Source organism: Phycodurus eques, chromosome 22 (assembly GCF_024500275.1).
Source record: "Phycodurus eques isolate BA_2022a chromosome 22, UOR_Pequ_1.1, whole genome shotgun sequence".
NCBI lineage: Eukaryota > Metazoa > Chordata > Actinopteri > Syngnathiformes > Syngnathidae > Phycodurus > Phycodurus eques.
The window spans coordinates 8,393,872-8,417,113 of record NC_084546.1 but is presented as its reverse complement, the minus strand read 5'-3'; the positions used below and the strand labels follow the sequence as shown (position 1 = coordinate 8,417,113).

The following is a 23,242-nucleotide window of genomic DNA, read 5'->3' as shown; positions in this document are numbered from 1 at the left end:
GTGGAGGAATTCAAAAATATGCCATCTCGAATGATGTCGGCAATCGTAGACTTGGGTATCGTTTATGTTGTTCCGCCATCTTTCATCATGACCAAGAATCAGCTCTCTTGGCCGTGCACTTCCTGCTTGATTGGTCCAATAGTTTATTCCCTTCACTCACACACAAAAGGCATCAAGCTGACCGATCTCTGAGTAGGAGCCAGACCTGGGCTGATCGATGAGGCCTTGGTCCGAGTGGTGGTATGGGGGAGGAGGGCACGGTGGTAGCGAGCTGGACAGGTAGGCTGACGGACGTCCAATCAGTGGGCGAATCTGCTTTTGCTGAGCTCAGATAAGAGCCTGCTCGGGATGCTCAATCGCCTTAGCTGACGGTAGCCTTTGGTTGCTGTGCTGATCTTTCTTTTTCTCTGCAGATCTTCTCTCCAAATCATGTCTACCACAAAACAGAGAATGTAATATCGTGTGATAAATGCCTTTGAGTATTCGTGTGTATCGGCGCAATCATCGATTGGACTTCATGCTGTTTTGTGTAGTGACCACCACACATTAATGGCACAGATTATTGATGCAATGTACCGAAAACAATAGCGCCAACTGCGCGTTTGCTGTTGTCTTTCTATTTACCACTTTCAAATGCATGTTTGCCTGTGCAGAGATTTCCAGTCAAGTTGAAGAATAAATCAGACTTCAAACCCCTGTGGTGCCCTCATTAGAGCAGGCTATTGAACCTCAATAGACAGCCAGAATGTGTCACGGGAGTAGTTGCCTTCAGGCTCACTATAAAGCTTAAAGTAAAGCAATAAAGCTAAAGTTCGCTTGCTTAAGGTAAAGGTTAAGTACTTTTGGATTTCCACTGACTGTATTTATGGTCTTCTGGATTGACACGAGGTCTACAATAGTTGCTATTTGAGAGACAAAAGTCTTTGGATACACCTCACAATCTGTTTGGGATTGGTTTAAATCACTTTATTGTCCAAATTGTCCCAAATCATTTGGCTCGCATGCCGACTGGTAAAGGCAGCTATTGCTTGACACCTCCATGGCATCAGGGAGACGATTTATTGGATTAGCTGGTGTGATGTGTGCGGATGGCCCCACGCACGCAATCTTAACGATTCAGATCATTTTTTGCCGTCTTGTCTTTATCATATCACTTTGGCTTGTTGTTAATTATTTCCAAGTAATAGCCCTTGCCAGGTATATGTGCTTCAGAAAAGGTTTGTTTCTCTTTCCTGGCAAAGAACTGTTGCAAAAAAATAAAACTAAAAAATCTCATGACAGGTTTGCTGGGCTGCTGCAGGCAAGCATGTTTGCCCACCTCCACTGTGAGACAAAATCTTGACAGAACTTGGACAGAAAGCGTCGTGAAGGCTCGTTCGTGAGAGACATGCGGCGTCAGGGTTGGAGAGCTGATCCATGGCGAGTTAATTGCAAAATATGGGGGCAGGAAATGTGACTGTGGCGGCTCACTGCGGTCTTACTGCAGTTGCATGTCGCTTCTTCGGAGGCGTGGGGTTTTTGCAGTCCAGGTCTTCTGTAATAGGGTCAGAGCCACCGGTTGGCTCAAATGAAAATCACAGTCACCCCAAGTATGGTGCCATGAGTACAAGGATAGGGTGCTGCTTCAGTGTATTTATCTGAGCTCCACAAGATATTAATATTCTAAAATTGTCAGGAAACAGAAAAGTCCAGAACATTGTATGACAATATGTCCTTTTAAATTGTTATAGCCTGTGCGCTAAACACAGGCAGAAAATCTGTAGAGAATCCTGCTGAATGTACCAGGGTGCGTTTGATTGACCAAGCAGAACCCACCAACGTGGCTTGCAGATGTGCTAATAGCAAACCGACAGGAAAGCTATCAGTCTGACAGGAGAGAACAAAAGCAATTACAGTGAAGAGGAGCCTGAAGCCAAAGTGCAATGGTTGGCTCGACTCGTCAAAGTAACAGCACTGTTTGTGCGCCTAAATATAGAATTCCAACATGTACGGTACAGTAGATTTCAGAGGCTGTGAGGTTGCATTCACAGTCAATGTGAAGTTACTTCAATTAGGACATAAACAGAAAGCGAGAATGGCCGCAGGACACTACAAACGTTCCTCTTGCTGCAAATAGTGTCTGCAGCATTTCTAAATGGACTCTTTGAAGAAAATAGAACTGGACATCACAGGCAGTGTGTCCGCCAAATTACTCCAATTTGTGAAAGTGACACGCTGCTTCCAATCTGAAAATACCTCGCCTTTTCTTCAGGAGTGCAGGACTAGAAAATGCAATGTTGAAAATGCTGGAACTGACATATGGCTTATGTAGCGTAGCACTTGAATGAAGTTGGTCTTTGTTCTAAATGTTCCCGAGTACCATTGACAAAAGTTTAGGTACTCCCCTCATCTCTTATTCATTAATCAGTGGTTGGACAAATCTGTTGTGAGCTCGTTCATGTAACCTCATAAATTCTCTTCTGGATGAATAGGTCAAATAAATCCTGCAGTTGCAATGGCGAGGGGTCTCAGTACATTTTCCCCGACTACTTAGACCGTCTTTCTTTTTGGACGGCTTCTGATCCTCTATTTACCTTAAGGCTACACTTTCCAAAGTTCACCTTTTAGGTCAAATCCAAATACTCCTGGTTCATTTAGTTACATATTTTGCCTTGTGGAGAAAATGGATGGATGGATGGTGTTCGGATAAGGAGGAAACAAGGATTTGGAGTTGACGGCAAAAAAAAAAAAAGTCAAGTCCAGTTTCATACTCTGGGGCTGTCTACATGTCACCAGAATACGATGAACTGCCAGACATGAGTGACAGTGATAGCCACTGTGGGTTGAGCCCCCCACCCCCGTTTGTCCCAATTCCCAAGGCCTGGCCTCCCTGTGACAAGATGAGATGTTGTCTAAGCCGCACTGAGACCGTCATTGTCTCAGTGAATGAACTTGCCGCCTTGTCTCTCTCATTTAGATTGGGTTTCTGCTTCCGAACAATTAGGATTTACAAGTATGTCTCATAATGATAATGACATAATTATCCCAATCCCAATTTCTAGCAAAAGCTTGTTGCGGAAGTCACTTCCAGGATCCAAGCGTCACCGTGAATAGTATCCTGAATACAACCCGAAAGCCTCGCTAAGCTCCATCACCTCCGTTGTGGTGTCACGCTAAATTGTGTGTATGAAACTGACAGAAAATGTGGTGTTAAGCATTAAAAATACAGAGCATGAGTTTCACACCTGGTCAAGAGCAATGTAAAGGTCTGCCGTAAATCACTGGATTCGGTTCCCCAATTCTGCCGTCGCTACAGGGGTTCAAATACTCAGGGGATAAAGAAAAATAAAATGAACTTGGTGCTAGATCATAAATCCTGTCTCCAGCGAGCTGACGATGCAAAAGGGAACCAGTAGTTTTCCTTTCTGATATTCCACGTACTCTGTTAAAATGTAATTTTGAAGTGCTACATTTGTCGTAGATTGGGTTTGTTATAAATCTTCCAAATTTTCTTTGCCAACACTATCCCTGAACAACAACGGGATGGTTGTGCAATCGCTGAACAAATGTACTGGGATTCTTTGAAACTTTCTTCAGGTTTCCCACTGGAACAACATCAGTTTCTTAAGTATGATGTCCTTAAAGAAGAAAATTGTCAGGTTCCTTTGATAAATGTTTTTTTTTTTTTTTTTGTAACCATTGTTCCTTCAAACTACACTCCACGAAACACTTATAAGATCTTTTCAATTACCAAGCATGCAATTGAGAAAGTTTGCTATATTTTCCATCAGTTACAAGTGCATTAAGCTCCCTTTTAGGTTTATATATATATATATATATATATATAATCGCACCACGAGGGCCTTATCAAAGAGGCACCCACATAAAAGCGGTCTCCTCTTTCCTTTCTTTGACTATCTCAGCCTTACCGCCACCATTTATTTCGGCGGGTGGACAAGCCAATCTCGTTTTGTGCAGCTGTTGCCTTCTTCGAAAGCTTGCCTGGCTTACTTGTATCTCCAACTTCATCAAGCTCCTGATGAAACCCACTGCCCCTTTCCAGATAAGCGAAGGCGGGCAACAAGATATATCCATCATTCCCCTACTTAAAACACACACATACTTGTGTATGTGTGCGGGTCTTGATATAGTGCAGGGGTACTGCTACAGTCTGGTCAAACGAGAATTTAGTGGGATTTGGTATGAAAAGCAATGTGATCTTTGCAGTAAGTAGATACTGAAAAATATCACTTCGTAAACCTAAAATGGATCTTTTGATTGCATTTCCTTCTAAATTCTCCCCGGGGAAAGTTGAACTAAAACAAGGTCAGTTTTAGAAATTAGAATGGTAAATGCCTCTTCTGAGTATAAAGTAGGATTTTGAACAAAAAAAGCAGTTAAATCTCGAAAGTTAGGTTGTAGTTCTCAAATGTATGATAGAGCCAAGCTTTTTCATACAATTCCACACTAAATTTTTGTGCGAGCAAGTCGAAATGACCTGCCACCATACTAATAATCCTTCTTAGCGGATTCACAGAAGTCTCATTATTCCGTTAACCCGCCACACACACAAATGCAACAAACGTGACATTGTGGCGTGGGACCCCATCCAAAGCGGTCGGGGGGGCTGGGTTCAGCTGGGTACTTAATCATCTCTGAGATCATGTAACACTTGTAAACAGTGTTTGTTTGTGGGCCGAGAAAGCGTGAGGTCCCCCCCCCCCCCCCCCCCCCCAAGGCCCTAGTTAGCTGTAACGTGATGTTCTACCTGGGAATAGTTGCTCATGTGGCGAAGGAGCAAAGGTTGCTAGGTGTTCATAATTGACCAAGTGCGTGGAAAATAACGCACCATTGGTTGTCATGACACAAATCCTGCGGTGGCTAAAGTGTTGCATAAATATGAAGCGAAAGATGAATTGCACTCAGGATGATGCATGGGCAGGCGTCGTACGTTGTTCCATTGGTCCGCGCGTGCGTCATCCAGATATTAAAATGACCAAAACCATTTCGATGATGTATTCTCTTCTGTGTCTTTTGGTTACGGTGTACACAAGGTCACTTAGTTACTGATCAATAGCTTGTATTAAGCCGGCGCTCCCCGCACCGCCCGCCCCGTTTCTGAAACGGCCATTAAATCGATGCGAACAAATGAAATTAAGCTCCTGGGTGGCTTTGAGGAGCAAATGATCTTCCTGTGATTAATAACGCACTGCAAACGCGTCTGCGCTCGCCACATCACACGCACGCACGAGGATTTCCTTGCCTTGTTTCCTCGAGGTAATACCCCAGGGAATGAAACTCTGCTAATGGTGTTTTTCTGCGGGAGGGCCATTTGCCGTAACAGCCCGAACAACAAATGGCTTTGTTTACAGAGCTGGAAGTATATGACTTTTGGATCCCTGTCATTTTAGACGAGCAAAAAAGTGTGCATCATCACTGTCATTTGTGAGCTAAGTCAGTGTTACATTGCTTGTGTTAGGTAAACGATAAACAAATTATTGACCGCATTCTAAATAACATTGCTTTCATGTTTCTTGTTGAATGTTCCTTTCATTATACCTCTTATGTTACTGCACAGTGTTTGTCTTACATTTCCTCAAGAACTGTATCCCCCTTAGCTCATAACGATCTTTTTGTGGACTTTTGTGGTTTCTCTCCTCCCGGCCATATTGATTCAAATCAGAGTATTGCTGCCCATAGAGAAGTAACCATGTTTCCATTGATATTTTATCAGAAAAATATGAGAAGATTGGCAGAAAATGTGTGTGGGGGGGGGGAATGTAAAAAATGATACACAGCACCAAATTAAGCGATGGTATGTGGGGCTTTTTTATTGCTTAGAATTTTATATCAAAGTTTAATATATTCTTTACTTCTTCTGCTGTAAAGTACATGAGAGAGAAGTTGTAGTTCAACTTAACGAGGCTAATAATTGCCCTGATCGTTTTCATTATATTTTGTGCTTTTGCCGCATTGGGCTCAAAATAGAGAGATGGTTTTCCGCTTTGCGCTCAGCTCAAGACCATCTATTAAGGTGTGTTTATCATTCACAGTGACCTCGGTTAAGTGTCCTGAGAATTATGTTTAAGGCCGTGGGTCCCAGTCGGCAATTAAGTACAATTCATTACCGCGGTCGCACAAGGCCTACGGGGGTGGGGGGAAGGTAGGAGCAAAACACTCCGGCAAGCAGGGGAAAGGCAAACAGATGGAGGAGCCAGTGTGAGAGGAATATGAAAGAAACAGCCGTGTGAGTGTGGGACAGGCTGAACGTGAGAAAAGGGGCCGATTGTGCGTTCGGAACGTTTCGTCTCCGACGATAGAGGAAGAAAGGTGGAGAGTTGCATTCACTCGGTGGAGCTCGGTTTGCCCGACGACGGCGTGCTTGCGCGTTGTCGTCGACCCTCCTCGTGCCTTCACTTTTGTTGACGTTTTGATGCTGACAATGTCAGATGTCTCGCAACTCTGTTTTCCTTATAGCCTAATTGTAGTGTATTTCTGCCCGTCAAAGCAGGAGTCCCGTTAGTACTGAATTTGAGCCGCGATATTTTGGAAACTGAGGCCACTCCAAGCATTACATGCTCCTTTTTAGAGCTCTGCCAGCAACAATTCGAATTCCTTATCGCAGCTATACGTTAACGCCCGCGAGACGAGGCTTAAAGTCGGCTTGTTAGTCTCTTGGCCCTCGTTCATGTTGTTCCGGGGACATCCTGAAGGCACATTTCAAACATTGAGGGATTATTTTTGATAACACAGCAGAAACCCGATTGATGTTTATATTAGCCTTGGATTGAATCAGGTTCTGTGTCAAAGCAGGAGCCCTATTAGTGATATGAGACAAAGGCCTTTTCTTGCTAGATATGGGCAATTTTCTCAACTCAGACATTATCTTGCGATAACAGGACAAAGAACCCCAGTGACGTTACATCTAATGTGGCCTTAAATGGTTGCGTTCTATGCCGAGGCCCCATCAATATTGGACAGGAGGTGTGCAGTCGCTCAGTCATTTTCATAGATTAGGATGAGTCAGAGCTTCATGATCCTTGTGTTCTGGCAAGCACAGTTTTGAGCCAACTATAAGATATAATTTATAGTTAAGAAAGATTCTCACAGTTTTGTTGGCGCATCATCAGGGATACGACCACGCATTTCGAGTATTAGTTCGACTCGGGCACCGTGCCGTGATTGACCTTCCAATTCAGCCTTTTAGATTAAAAGACGATTATTTCATAGAGGGTACGCCAGGCCGTGACCCTGACTATCGTTGTTTTCGAGTTGTACGTATGCTGCATTTGCTCTGCTCGCTGACGTAAACGCCACGCTTTGTCCCGATTCACTTTGCATTCGGAATCAGATTTGTCACACGTTCTGCGTTGGGAGTCGCGCGTGTTGCTCATCACGCAAGTGCAGCAGTCTGGAAGTGCACTTCCTGTTCTTTTGAGGAGCTCTTTGCTTGTTTGCAAGAAAAGAGAAACTGTTTTGCATTCATATTGTACACACGGTCCACATCAAGTGATTGTACATGAAACCATTTTCTCGTCAGGCGATTTTCTGAAGGGCATGATAGGCGACTTGTGGTATTTCCGTGCTCTCTTGTGCAAATAGTTGTGCTCTCCCACCTGCTGCATCAATGCTTTTGCTCCAATGCTTTGAGTCACGTAGAATTATTATAATAATAATTATTATTATTATTACTATAAAGAAACTAAGTATGACACGTTGCAATTTCACATGCCTCCCATTCGCCTCTTTTGACGTCAATTGCTTAAGGCAAAAAAGAAAACACATTTTTCTTTTTAAATCGAATCCAATTATTGTGAAAACTGATAACATTTAAAAGCTAACCAATTTTCACTACTTCTAAGTCATTCGGAGGGGACCAATTATATGGACTGTTTTGGATGACAATATTGACATTGATTCAATCCAAACAATAGTTTGCCACAGAACCACCTCCAGTACATTATTCCAATGTTATTGCATGAACTCAATAAAACCGAGTCGCCTTGTTCAACACGATTACATTGTACCACACTGTGCCAATTCCATCCCAATGTAAACACAGTCAATGCTTCCAAATATATAGAAAGACAAATCTCAACTCTTTCCAAGTTCTGCTCAACGATCGTACATGCTTACCGAATTATCTAAATTATCCACTCGTTGGCTCCTAGCCTCTTGGTACCCTCCCATTAAATAAAGAAAAAAATACCTTGACTAACAAAAGTAAAAATTAAAGATTTACTGAAAATGAACTAATGACAAATATCGAAGTGCATCGCCTTTCATGACCGAACCGTTTTGCAACTGGTGCCTGATTAGTCATTCTTTTAGCGCACATGCATTTCCACAATGTAATCTAATGTATGCCACTCCGGAAGACATTCTGCATTTTAATCTGAATGACTTTAGAATTTTTTTTGTGTGCTTGCCACTGTCACACTGACACCGCATACTTGACACAAAGCTGCATTCTAATGCTTTGCCGTACACTGGAACACCCTGCAAAAACTAAAAGTACATGGCTGATGCTTTATGCCTGAGACTTGTGCAGTTATTGGGTTTCCATTCCAGTGCGGCTCTAATTTGAACAGACTTATCAGAAAATTGAAAAAGAAAATGCAAACGGGGTTTGTATTAAGGTGCTGTTCTACGAGTGTTAGGAGGAGGGAGATCAGCGTTAGTCTGCTTTTGCTTGCGGAACATTTTGCAAACCGTATCCTTGTGGTTTGCTGCTGGAGTAATCATCGTGATTGCTTTCTCCTTGGTCCAGGTCCTGATCCATTTCCAAGACGTCCATTTGAACAGTGACAACAATGGTCAGCACGTTTAATATGGCATCAAGTGCCCCGAGTGCTTTAAATACTGACACATCGTTGACATTGTCCACGGAGAATTAAGCGTGAAATCATACTTCCTCTTTTGTGAAACCTTGAACATTTTATTAAATGCGAGACTAATATAGGAAACCTGCTGTCATTTTGTTTACACCAGTAATTTAGATCGTCACAGTATCCAAAATGATTTTTCTGTTGATGACAAGTAGACTCCGTTTTGTACATGGAAAAATCCCAAAATACAGCATATCCCACAATAGAGTACAAATGCCATGAATCACATATACTGTAGATAAATACAAAAGTTACCATACCTCGATTCATCCAAATTCCGGTTAACTTGACCTTTTCTTTTTAAGAAGCAGCTTTCTCCACTTTCTTTTGTTTTTACTTGAGGCACATCACTCCACCAATCTGTGGAACTGCACCAACCTCAGATGAACCTTCAACTTCATTGTCATCACTGGAGGTGGCACGCGCGCGCACACACACGCACATGGACACACACGTTGCAAAGTCTGTACTTTAATAGACTGAAGCAGGCAGAGCGCTTGGATCGTGTTTTAAGGTATTGAAGCAAAAGTATGGCTTATTGAAATCTGTGATCCTTTGGGCTTTTTTTTTTTTTTTTTTTTTTTTTATAACCTTGAAGTCACGGAGAGAGGCAGAAATACAAACGTGAGTTCCTTGCCAACACTGAACCACTTCAACTTTAGTTTTGTGACATCAAAAGGTGATCGCAGTCTGTGCTTTATTTTTATTTTTTTTAATTGCGGTGGATGGGACCAAAGCAATTGTTGGGTTTCAGATGTAAATGTTCACTAGCAATTAAAATAATCAGCTCATGTTGGTCCCTAGCAATAAAATCAGACAATATCTATGGTTTGGTCCACCGGTTCGTTGGATTGTAATGCAAATGTATCATCCATTGATACAGTATATAGAACCCAAAGTATGCTTCCATTTTGTTCTTGTTCAACCTGCCTTGCCGAATAGTGCCATAGTTTGCAGTGGGCTAATGACTTTGGTGACCGTTTGCCTTTTCCTCAAGCGCTGCTGCGATGAGGTCATCGGTTCTCGAATAAACTGTTGTGACAGCTGTTGAATGGACTTGCCATTACATGAGACAGTCACGTTCCCCACAGCGTGGCTCGTAATAATTTCGTCCGTCTCCCCCGTGACATTTCATTAAGCGGCGTTTACTATCAGGTCAACATCTCCTTTTGTCCAGCGATTTAGTTAATCGCCAAATACTTCATTGGCGTGATTTGCAATTCAATAGCCATTGTTTCATATTTCTTTTATCATACTACCATGCATAGCTGCTCCCCTGCAAGAACATCCTGGCTCCCTGCATGCAATTCAATGTTTTAACGTAATAGCAGCAGGTGGTCTGTGTTTTCATCTGCGCTTGTGTACAGGCACTGTATTTGTTAAAAGCCTTCCCGCAGTGCAACAAGCCACACACGTCACTGCAAAAGTTTTTTTGTTTTTTCTTTTTGCAACCATGTGAATACATTTCATGTTTACGCTATGCGTGTGTTTTAGTTGCAATTCTTTGAGCTTCTCATGCTACCACGACAGCCAACGGTAAAGGCAGCCACGGCGTCTCGGCGGGATTCGAGGTGCCCGGATGATTCGTCTTAGCGAGAAACATTTTCCACTCGCCTTTGCTTTCCACACTCAGTGGGGAGAATGTTTCGCTAATCCAATTCGGAACTGCGAAATAGATTTATGTCGTGTTGTGACTTGGAAAAACAAACTCGATCTGCACTAGCTGGAAAAATGTAACTTGATTTGAAAGCTTAATCTTTCTTCAAGAGTTGAGTGCATTTGTGTGTCCTCAAGATTGGAGGACTAACGGCGCTGTTCATCTCCGATTACACTCTTGAACGAAAGGCCAAGTGGGGTCGGGGGTCATGTCTAGCCGTTAAGAGATTTACAGAAATAACCTCAAGCAGGGTTAAGGTACCATCACTTCTGTTCTGGTCGTGATGCCCGGAACTTTAAATGTGCTTGTGAGTGAACAAATGAATCAATGGCAATCCATCCTTTTAAACCACCGGACTATAACCTAAGAGACCAACGGATCAATAGCGAAGCCATCGATTGGCGGAAAGGTGAACGTTTTTGTCCATTTTGGTTCATAAATGAAGGAGCCTGTCACTAATTATCCACAGGGTTAAAGGAAAGTAGGAATGACTCATCTAAAAACAATAAGCTATACGTGAAAAAGAGGCCTCGGTGGTCATTGCTACTTCCAGTTGAAGTTTGCAATCTAACGAAACAAACAAAGAGAATTAGACATTGTGTACTTGAAACAATATAACTTTGTCCTGAAGGCTGCTAGCTTAAGTCTAACAAGCAATGGGAAACTCCATAGATGGGCTGACGTCATCAACGTGGTGTCGGTGTTATAAACCTTTAAGGAAAGGGTCATTGAACCAAAATGGTGGCGCAGCCCATGTCGACAGGTAATGTAACATATATTCTCTATCCTCTGCGAAATACTACTATTGTGGCTTACTCTGCTCCAAGTACAGTATATCCGTTTGTTTTATACTGCCCCCAGGTGGCCCGAAATGCACACACCAGAAGGAGCGGCGCAATGTCCATTTGAAAATCTTATGGAAAAAAACAAAACAAGCATTTTTGTTGTTTTTGGCTGGCTGGAAAGGATTTATGGCAGTTTCTGTTCATTTCAATGGGGAAAGAGTTTTTGAGAGTTTTGTTCGACGAGCATTGTCGCAAAAGGAATGAAATGTGTATCTCAAGGCACCAGTGTACTGTGATAAATGCAATCTCTGCTTGAAATGAAATGCTTAATTCAAAAATCCTGAATCCTAAGTACCTTTTATTTTACTTAGTATTTCGTAGTCTGTCTTTTGACCATGTCATACATTTCACGAATTGTACCCATGTCCTAAAATGTGGTATTACCGAAATGGTTGTAACGTGGGTTTCTGTCCATGCCCACGTGAACCTATAAACCTACTACTTTATTTTATGCGCTACGCTAAAGATCATCTCATTAGATGACCTCTCCCCCCCCCCCCCCCACATGTAAATTTCACGCTGTCGTTTTGAGTTAAACTATTTTTGCAAAGAGGCAAGCGCCGCCACAGTCAACACAAAGCCGGGGGCTCATAATGAAATACAAAAGCTGCAATTAATAGCTAATTAAACCATATCAGTCATGCCGGTCAGGTCGAACTAATAATGATTCATGAGTGAAATCTTCCAAAATGAATGAAAGCACATTTCTATCGAATGCAAGCGCTTGTTAAGTCGCTTGAAAGGAGATATTGGACTACGTGGAAATTAATTAATTGAAATTTCTTCGGTGATTTGACGGGGTACATTGGCTCAGACAGTCACACGCTAATTCTATATTCATGAGAAAATAAGTAAATCATTTCTGATCTGGCCTCCATCCAGCGCTGTCCGAACGCATATATCGTAATTGCGAGACTTTGATGGAGTGCTCATAAACGGTAAATGAAAAAAAGAGCGTTCCCGTCATAGCGCGGCAGCCGTGAAATGCATATTTCCGAACTATAATAAGTCAGATCGGGAGAATCTGCCCTTAGACACGAGCAAATAATCATTGCAGCTCATTAGAAATGACGCTGTATTGGAATATATGAAGAGCCAATCATTATTCATTCAAATAGAGGTCACGCACACTAGGTCTTTTTTTTTTAAATTCTTCCCCCCTCCGAGATTAGAAATCGCTTCTGTCTGTCCTGCTCGGCCCCTCTTCTTCCGCCCACCACCCTGCAGCGTTTGAGAAAGGCTACTGAATTTAAATGGGATAAATCATAAATCTGATTAGGTGAATATTCTCTATGATCTGGAGGGGCAATATGGGGGAGAGGTGATGAATTGGAAATTATGAGACTTTTTCTCATTTTTATTTTCTCTCCCTCGTTCGCGTCATTCAACCCTCTCGTCAAGAGTTTCGTTGAATAATTTACCAGCACGACAATAATGGGAAGTACTTCATTAGACCAAAAAGCTCTCGTGGTGTCAGCGATGCCTCTTAATTGAGAGCCCTTAGATGAATCTCGATAGGGACCATTGCGATTTTTAACAGTCTCGAGATTTATTATTGCAACCTTTAATTTTAAACCGCCACAGAGGGTCTGACGCTGCCAGGCAAGCGGCCACTAACTTGCTATTAAATGTGACTCAAGGTGGACTGAAGTGCATTTCCTCCACCTCGAGATGTAGCTTTTGGCTGTAAAGCACAGCGAGGCCACGGTTGGGCATTTTTCCAGCATAAAACTTTTGCAGACAGTCTGTCTTTATAGGAAAGACTGCACTCAAAGCTCAGTGTGTTAGAAGTGTTACAAGAACCTGGGGGAATGACACACAATTGATATGATTTCTTTGTAAAGTCGAAATGCATTTTCCTTGACTCAGACAGAATCGCTTCCTAAGTACAGTTCAGTTGTATTTAACTTTTAAGTTGAATGCATTTGCATTTCCTCTTTAAAAATGTTTTCTTTCATGTATAGATGTACATTTAAAAAAAAAAAAAAAAACTACGCGCAACACATTTTAATTGAATCATGAAGTAGTTTTTATGATGCAGTATATTTAAGCGCTGTGTGAATGCGAATTAAGTGATGTTAACTGAGCTGCGGGCAATTGTCGAGACTGTGAAGTTTGGATAATTGAATCACAACCAGAAAGTATATCGACTCTCGTTCCGGCCTTGTACTCACTTGTAATGATTTTTCAGGGAAAAGTAGGCTGCATCAAAGTGCAGCTCATTGGACATTAAATCGAAAATAACACAATCGGGACAGTAATCAAAACAATACGGGAGGTTTAGTAGAGACTCGTTAACGGTGGGTTTTGTCCTTTGCAGTAGAGAAACTGTTGTTCTTTGGACCTCCTTTTTTTTTTTTTTTTTTTTTGCTCTGTGAAGTATGTCGACTATGTATTTTAAGGCTTAAACTATACTTTTCTTTCCCCACACGAACTGTTTTCTGCAACTTCAAAGGCTTATTTTTCACACAAATTTTAGTTTACTTAGTTACCGTAATTTTCCATTTTCCTCACCGTATTACAATACTAACAATAATTTGGAATCTACTTTTAAAAGAATAACACCTGTGCCCCACTTTTGATGAACACTTGAGCCTCCTACGCTACTGTTTTTGTTGTTGTTGTTGGTGATTACGGTGGAAGTTATTTTTCGAGGCCCCACTTGAAAAGTTTGTGAACCGCCGCTCTCTAACGCCTCTAAGCCATTGTGAATGTATCCTCCAGGGAAAGTTTACTTTGCCCCTGGGATGCTTATATAAAATGCCTGCGGCAACCTGCAGCTGAACTCGGGACCCCACAGCTGAAGGAAGTTGCCCTGCGGAGCCATGTCTGCTCCGTCCTGTGATTACGGGCCAACAGCGACGACCGAATACGCACGTGAATAAATGAGCTTCCCAATAACTCCATCCATCTATTCCCTCATGGCAAGCAACACATCTCAAAGCAAGCAGCACATAAGCTGCACGCATTCCAATTTTTCGGTGCCAACAACCCCCCCCCCCCCACCCCAATCTCGCCCCGACAGCAGACACACAAAGCCTCCGTATCTCCCGTCCGACAGAGAATATCGCAGTGACCGACGCGTTTGAGCCACAAACGCCCTCTATTTCTCCATTGCTCACTTTCGCTCCCCGAGCTTGCGTCGGGATGCTATCGCGCCCCAGGCAATCGGAGATACAGTCATATGTCACAAATAGGTGTCAACTCTTATTACAGTGGGGAAGCGGGGTCGAAGCCAAGCGAAAACTCACTTAGCAGGAAGGACATCGCCTGGACACATCCCTTCGTCCCTGCCTCCATGCCTTTGCTGGATATTACCTTGTTTCCCTTCACGGCCTGCCGTATTTTACCAGGAACACAAACGTAATGCCTCTTCTCTCCACTCTGTTGCTCTAACCTTCTTGACTCCACTCACCTGAAAACTGAATATTGTTTATTCAATCTCATTTATGCTGGCTCGCCCTCCTTGACGCAAGCCATCCACTTTTTATCCAGGCTCGGGTATTGTCGGGGCGCTGGCTGGGACTCGTACATTCAAATCAATTTTATGCCACTAGTAATCGTCAACAATGTGAAGTTACAAGACATTTCAGCTGTTCTTTACCTTTTAATGGCTTTGCTCATCTAGCTTTGGACCATCTGCTCTCTGGATCTGTGTTTACGACCGTGGCTTAAATGTACACTAATTTTAGATGCATCCTCTGAGCAAAGAATAAAAAGCTGCAGCTCTCAAGTCAGGCCGGTTTCGTTTTTCTTTCTCATATTTCAATTAGTTTTAAAACCAGGGTTAATTTACCCCCTCCCCCCAAAATTGTTTTCTTATTTTGAAAGAGCGATCAGTGTGACAAATAAAACATTTTCCACAATCTAACATGTTTGTATGGACTGTGAATGTCACACAATTTCACACCAGAGCTGAGCAAAACCAAGCACCCGCATCATTCGTCATACATGGTTTACAGTGCGTTGGCCTCGCGAATCCGTAACGCTGCACTTACAGCCCCGAGGTCGCACTTATGCACCATCACAATCGCTGCTTTTGAAAGCTGGGAAAGACATTCAGCAGTATCATTATAGCCATTCCATTCAGTGCATCCATGTAACAAGTGCCTTTTAACAGTCTTGAAGCTTAAATGCCTTTTGGTGCAGAAACATTCACGTCAGGACAGACATTGTGGAGCATTTGCATGTTGGGGTTAGCGTACATGAAAGCACATTTGCCATGCATGTTGCAAACCTAATCTCATTCATTGGCACCAAAACTCTAGTCATAATTTTCTTCGAGTAAGATTTGACCCGTTTTGACATTGGACAGCAATAAAAATACTCATACTCTACAACCGATGAATCGGCCAGATAGTAGCCCTTTTCAATTAAGCAAAAATTGGCTTTTATTATTTTTTTTACACATATGAGAAAAACAAATATTCAAAGAAATATATTCCCCAAATATCAAACTCGATTTTTGCAGGGTTTTTTTTTTTTTTTATGGCGTAGTTAACAAGCACTAAATGACAAAAGTATTTTAAAACATTCTAATGTTCTGCCTTTGATTCCTAAAAAAAAAAAAAAAAAAAAAAAATGTATTCATGATATACGTTTTAATTAATCGGCCGATAAATCAGAATTTTATTCTGACAAATGTCGGAATCTGCTTCAGAAAATCCATATCGGTTGGGCGCTAAAAAAAATTTGTCATTCTTTCACCCTGGAATTTGATGACTTTACCTATAATAAATGCACATTCTTTAGTATAGGTATTCCAGGTTTTGTGTCCACATTGACCTGTCTTTACTAAAATGAATTTGAGATTTACTAGTGTTAAAGTAAGGAAAATGGTGGTAAGAATCTTGAAACTGTGAAACTACTGATTCAGTGTTTTTTTAATCCAATAACGGAGTTAGACAGGAATACACATTAATGGGCTATTACCAGTAAATCCAATCCTAATTTGATATGGACAATTATTTATGAGGACATTCTTGGCCCTTGGTAAAAACTGATCCACATCCTCCTCTGCGCATGGAAAATGAACAGTATGTAGTTTTTAAGTCAAATAAATCCTATTTTTACTTCGCTTGTTAATCATATTTTTGTTGACCCGATATTGGACCAGGAAATATCTGTTTGTTCAACATTTCCCACACAATTTACTTTTTTTTTTTTTTTTTTTTACAATCATCACAGAGCATCTCCTTGTTTCTATTTCTTTCCAATGCGATTTTTATCATTTTGCAATTTTTATTTTTTTACCCGAGCGGGTGTACGGGAGGGCCCTTGCTCAGCGAGGCATTGACTGGCGAGATGGGCAAAAATCAGCCAGCCAGGAGAAGTCAGCCATCAATCTTCCTCGCTGTCATTCCGTTATTCGCCCTCTCCTGCTCCCCTTCACTATCATTTCCTCTGTCTGTGCTCTATCTCCCTCTGTCTGTCCGTCTCGCCCACCACCCTTTCTAATTCTGACTTCAGTCAAGGTTGGACGTGATGGCCGGCCGGCTAGACCAATATAAACCTCGTCTCGGCCCGCTCTTTATTACTCTTCGGTCTAGATAGCATCTTCAGGAATCCTCATTGTGTTTTTCTCACTCTCTGTCCCTCAGTGGGCGTGTGTCTGGCTGAGACGTACCTTAGTGGAAAGCCAAACGTGGAAACCCTCAACACATGGTTCCATAAACCGGGCGAGCCTAACTTCGCTTTCATAATTGGCACTGCCTCTTTTAAGCGAGACTTTTCAAAACAAATATGGTGTCGGTGCAACTCTAAACCGCTAATTAAGCTTCTTAAAAAAAACAAAAACAAAAAAAATATGCCAAGATCCATAAAGATAAAGCTACAGATTAGATTTAAACCTTGTTAAACACCGAACGGTCTCCGAAAAGGGAAGCCGGGTTACGGCCTCCCATTCAGTGGCTAATACCGGAGTGTTAAGGATCACAGAGGGGTTTTAACCTCCCCTGTCAGCCTAAATTAATGAGGTAATTAAGGGCTCAGGTGGAATTAGACGGAGACACCTCAAGTGCCCTCGGGGCTGTAAGATAGGCGGCCCAGGATGTTACGTTATAGAGACGGACGCTCCTTCCCAAGCAGAGGTCAACTCGGACGGCCGTTGCTCGGCGGCAATTCAATTTCGAGTGGGTTCGGTGGCAGTCGGTGAAATGCGGACACGATGACTTTGCCGCCGACGAGGATCCGCACAGGAAAATCGCAGCGGTTTGTTTCCCATTACAGGTCGGTGCTGATAAGCGATCGGGCGAACATAAGGAGAATTGAAGAGGCTCTTTTGGGCAGTTTGATGTGATTACATTACATAGCCTGCTGCAGTCGTAAAATCAGCCGATTTAAAGCAAACATAAAACGCTCCCCTGGGGATCATTTTCGCATGATGGATTTTTTTAGTGCCCTCTCCTTCGCTCCAGTGGGGCTTCTATTTGTTTTTTTTCTTTTAGTGTTTTCAATTTCCTAACTTTCTATACTTGGAAAATACAATCACAAATATTGATTGATTGTCCGCCGAGGAGATAGCGGCGGCAGCTGTAGTCGTAAAAGTGGTACTACAAGATTTAAAACAACGTTGGCCCCTGGCGGGATTAGCACGGATGCCGCTGTAGTCAAAGTTGAATCCGGGATGAAGTGAAGCAATGCATTCATTGAAAGATTGAAGAACTCGAAACCCTTCCCGACCTCGTGTGCCACAAGTCATCATTTCATTTCAAATGTCCATCGTAAGCGTTCTCGTAAAGATAATGACTGCAATCGAATGAAAGGGCTTCGGACGAAATCATTTCAAAATGGCTTCGGTGGCCATTGCGCTGCCTCCACATTAGTGTTGGCGCCAGAGACACGGGTGGCTTTCGAACCTGTCGTTATTCTAATCCAAAAACACAGCGGGGGCAGCCTGCAGTCATTTTGTCCGGCAAACACGTTAAAGCCTTATTACGTTCACCGTGATCATTTTCTGTCCACTGGGCAGAGGTAATTAGCTCATCTCTCTTGCCGCCTCATAGGTGACGCGCGATATAGCGACGGCGAAGTGAGCGATTATCATAGAGGACGCAGCCTGTGGGTGTTTCTATCAGTGACACCCACCATGCGTGCGTTTGTGCATTAGTTCATGAATGCCTCCTCAGAGATTCATCTGAGTAATAGAAAGACCGGAGAATTACATTAGCGGAATGGAAGCGTTCAGATTCAAGATGCATTCGGGTGAACAAATGGTTCGAGGCACCGGTCGGATATTGTATATACAGAACGAAGAGGGAAACACAATATATCTGTAGGAACGGAAATCTCTGCCTGAGTTTAAGATGTATTTTACATGATTACAAGTTATTTGAATGAAGTTAATTCCAAATGATAGCTAACGGATTCATTTACCAATGTTGGGCCATAAGGACCAAATGAGTGGCCTGCGGCTTGGTCACCTGTGATGGGACATTGGGATTTGCTCGGAATGTTGGAGAAGCGATTTAAAAATGTCAACACCTGGCGACATGTATGGTATGAATGTCGCATATCGATATTTATCCGTTTCTTTCAATGCCATGCAATGCATCATTATTTGAAGGTGTATTTTATGTTATCATTTACACACACACACACAAAAGCGCGTACACAGTGGAGAGGTTGTTGGAGTTGTCGCTTTGTCCTCCCAGTGCGTCCTCTGATGTCAGTCAATAGTTGGGTTCCCGCAGGTTCGACTCCCTCGCACGGCAGCCGGCCCGCCGCGCTCTGTCGGCCTGGCCCGCTCCTCCTCTCCCTTCCCGGGGTTATCCACATATGCCAGAGTGGAATCTGACATTTCCTCGCTCGTCCGCAGGCGCAATCTCTGCCACTGTCCCACCTTCTACTTTCACCTTGAGTCTTTGCGCTCCTCTATGAACTTGGTATGTCCAAACACATCTAAATGTCACACGGAGCTGGTAAAATTCACCCACTTGCGCTCTGAAGCATTCCCATTTTCCATAAAGCGTCAAGATGTGACCAGACTCCTCCTTGCTCTTCCTCATTCTTTGCCCCTTTTTTCAGGCTCAGTGAACTGAGGGAAAATGACTTTTAATTACAGGAGAGCATCACGCAGTTTGGCTAATTCCAATCCCGGGAGTTCAGTCATCATATCTAATTAACTTTCACTTTCATGAAAGCTTAATGCAGCTCCATAGGATGGCGCCGCATGTGCCGCACTTCAGGACTATTGACAAATGTCTGAGAATTAATTTGTTTTGACTCACTCCTACTTCTCATTTATAAGCAGTGGAGGGTTAATGGCTGTTTTTGGGGGATTTATTTCCCATTGGGCTTCTTTTATGACGACTAAAGAGACAATAGAAGATATTCATCATTGATCGAAGCCTGACTTATGCCTAAATAGGAATGAATATAATCAATGCCTTGGACGCCGGTGGTAATTCATAGCCTTATCGATTGTGCAAAACACATCGCAGTCTGATTCACATTCATTATGACACTCTCAGAGGACAATCAATTCATTATCATGCCTGCCCTTGACCACATTGTTAGTGTGCTTATTGGGGCATCATCCTTGGAGTGCATGCGAGTGCTTGTTGCCGTCATTTTTCATACACACACTCCATTTGACAATATACTATGCCGAATCTCGAAACGTATTTTGTGTGAACGGGTTTTACTGTCACCTGTTTTAATAGTTAGCAATTCCGCTCTGAGTGCATTTCCGATCGGGTCTCCGTAAAAGAGGGCATGTGCTCCTCGGCGTGACGTAATTTTCGCCGTCATACTAACACGATCTCTGTTGTTTGAGTGGTGTTGCATATACAGTGCAGCTGTTGTTGATGGGATGCGTCTCGCTCTCGCTGAGGCGTGCGACCCCTGCAGTGGTGGCACTAGAGGTGCGACGGTTGGCCCAGAAAATCTCATGCAAAACTGTACTGAGAAAACAAAGGCGCAGTTAGTTTGCAATGGGTAGCATACAACGCGATGATAATCCAAACATGGATTGTTTAGCCTCTGTGGAGGTCCAGCTCTTTTGTCCTCGTGGAAGTTGATTTTTAGGGTTTAGTTGGGCACCTTCCGTAGAGTGCCACAACAGGGCGGGCAGCACTGAGGTCTACTAAAAGTGATGCAATGTAATTAAGAGCGAGAAAAGGCAGAGGAGGTGGCCAAAAGAGATCCAGTCACGCTTGTGAATAATGTATGCTCTGTATGTGTTGCTCCAGTTGTTTGAAAGTTCGTTCCTGTAACATTGTGCTGATGTACGTTAGCACGTCTGCGCCGTTTTGCATGATTTGTTAGCATTTAGTTATCGCCGATTAAGTGATGGTTTGTTTGAACATTTTGGTTTCAATCCGAAATGTTGAATCCTTTTGTTTTATGTCAATTGTACAGTGAACTTTAACTGGGAGTGACAACCCTCCTGACGCTTTGCCCCTTGTTTGAAGAACTGTCTGAGCAAGAGTCATTTCCTCAAAGTGATGCTGTACGATAGTTTCCCATTTCTTAACAGCAAGAGTGAGAACAGGCGCTTATGAATACTTGAAACACTTTCCGTGTACATAAAGCTTGTATGAATATAAAAATCTTGACATGGTCTCTCTCTATTGCAGCTTTTCAGTGCGTCGGTAAGACAACATGCCATGCACATGGCCATGATTTAGCTGTTGACTTAAATATGGCCCTGTTAATTCCCAACCCCAAGCACACAGAGAAGGAGCATGGAAAAAATGAGCGCCCGGCTGAAATGCTGCAAACATCAGCGACGCCCACTCGGAGGACGAATGCCCGTCGTCCGTTGCCGCGGGGCCATTCATCCTTGTAACGTATCCACACGGGTGTGCATCTTGTTGCACGTTTGTGTGCGTTACGCACGGCTAAAGGTGGCAAAAGTTAATACCCGAGGCTGTTAAATCACTCGTCCCCCTCGTGGGATTTCCAGGGTCACGTCTAGTTCGTCTTATCTATCTATAGACAAGCCACCCGTGCTGCCGGAGGTCGCCCCGATGCAGGAGCCGGCCGGGGCTCTGCCATGGAGGAATACTAATGGGGATGCAGATGGCTTTGGCCGTCTCAGCAGACATTGATCCCTCTGCGGACTTCCGAGGTGGCGAGAGATGGACTGTCACCTGAATGAGAGGAGATTGGGGCACGTCCCTTCAAATCTCCCTCAGTCACTGCACTCCACAGCGCAGTGACTGAGGAAGATGTGTTTGGCTCGGAGTGGGTCTTTATGTTCCCGTGCTGTTGTCGCTTCGCCTTTCTCTCTCTCTTTCCCCCGACAGCCTCTAGTTGGAGGGTCTCCCGCACACTCAAAAGGTTACAGCTTGAATCCCTGCACCTGCCATCTGTCATTTTTGGTGTCAACACTGACAGTAACTTGTCTATCTTTATTCTTGTAATAAATTAAATGAGGCAATTGGGGGTTGTTTATATCAGTGTGACAAATCCGTTCCTGGGAGAGCTAAGAAGGATTTTGTGTCACAAATAATCCAATGTGAATAGTTGCCAAATGGGTTTGTTGGCTGGCTTATTATTCAAGTTTCAAGATTTTTCTGTGCATGTGCACGGTAAAACCAACAGTTGCACTGAGCATTGAAATTCTTTGCTAGTGTCCCTCCACTTATGAAAAAAAATCTAAAGAAAAAACATCATAATGAAAGATAAATACGGAAAGATGGGAGGCTAGGCAATGTACAAAACATTTTAAAAATAGTAGTAGTTAGTGCAAAAAAAAAACAGTTTGTTTTGCACACAAAACAGTACTGCCAATGTTCACAAAACTTTGGAGAGTTGAAGAAAAACCCATTCAATTTTGGTGCAGATCTGGATAAAAGCCTTGGAAGAATTGATTTGAGCTGTTCGATCATTTTGGAACTTGAATTGCTCGTGCTGTCCTTTACCACATGCGATTAAATTACATAAAATAATATACTGTATTGTAAAAACCCATGAACATGTTCTTAAAAACAGGGAACACTGTACAATACATCAATTTCCATAAACCAAAAAAGTAATACAGTAGTCGTAAATTGCCGAGATTCCTTGTTTTTTGTGTGTGTGTGTGTGTGTTACCACATTACCGGTAAACCAGGAAGTGTTAACATACGAAGTGTTAGATATATTTTAGAAGGTATCATTTATTTGCTTAGCTTGCATTAGTATTTAGCATTAGTAGCTTGCATTAGTATTATGGACAATATTTAGATAGAAAGATGTCTCGCCTTCAAGAAGATGACTCAGCAGGAATCATCTGAGAGAAGGACGTGGCCGGGACGTGGCAGGTGTTGGTGCCATGTTTTCACCTTGAAACCCTCCCCTTAGTGTGTTGTGTCTTATAAACTTAGAAACCTCCCTATTTTCAAATAAATGCGGGAGCGACGGGAGAGATTGTTTAGAGCGTGTTGAGAGGCTGTAACCTGAACAATCTCCCATGCGCCCTCCTCATGAGTAAAATGACCAACGTCTTCATTCCTTTTGTGTTTATTCATTATAATGTTTGGGAAGATAAATCCAACAGAAGTCAAGTCACTTTTGTTGAGAGTTCAACCTTGATGCCATTCTAAAAAGTATATGTAATACCTTTGAAATATTTCTCCCAGAATACATTGCACTGAGTCTTGTGTTTGTATCTCTGGTAGGAAGAGATCATGATGCAATCAAAAGAGATCATCACCATTGCAGCACCAGCAGAAGCTTAAGAAGGTAATACCAGTCTCAATTTGATTTGATTTGATTAGATTTTTTTTATATCTTGGAACACCCCCCCCCCCCCCCCCCCCCACCCCCATTTCCCCCTGACCTTAACTGTCAATGTGGGACTTTGGGCGCCGAGAAGCCTCACACTCAGCCGATCTGGCGACACGAAGTCTCTTAAATCACCTTTTGTACCGATTGTTATCCCCAGC

At 42.8% G+C, this 23,242-nt stretch overlaps 1 long non-coding RNA gene across 1 annotated transcript in view; it reads left to right on the top strand.

The window, feature by feature from the left end:
* LOC133396896 (uncharacterized) overlaps positions 1–23,041 on the top strand; it is a 47,521-nt gene extending 24,480 nt beyond the window's left edge. Inside the window, exon 4 of the long non-coding RNA XR_009767444.1 lies at positions 22,976–23,041. This is a non-coding gene — a long non-coding RNA (uncharacterized LOC133396896). The remainder of the gene's footprint in view (positions 1–22,975) is intronic.
* The last annotated feature ends 201 nt before the right edge of the window (positions 23,042–23,242 follow it).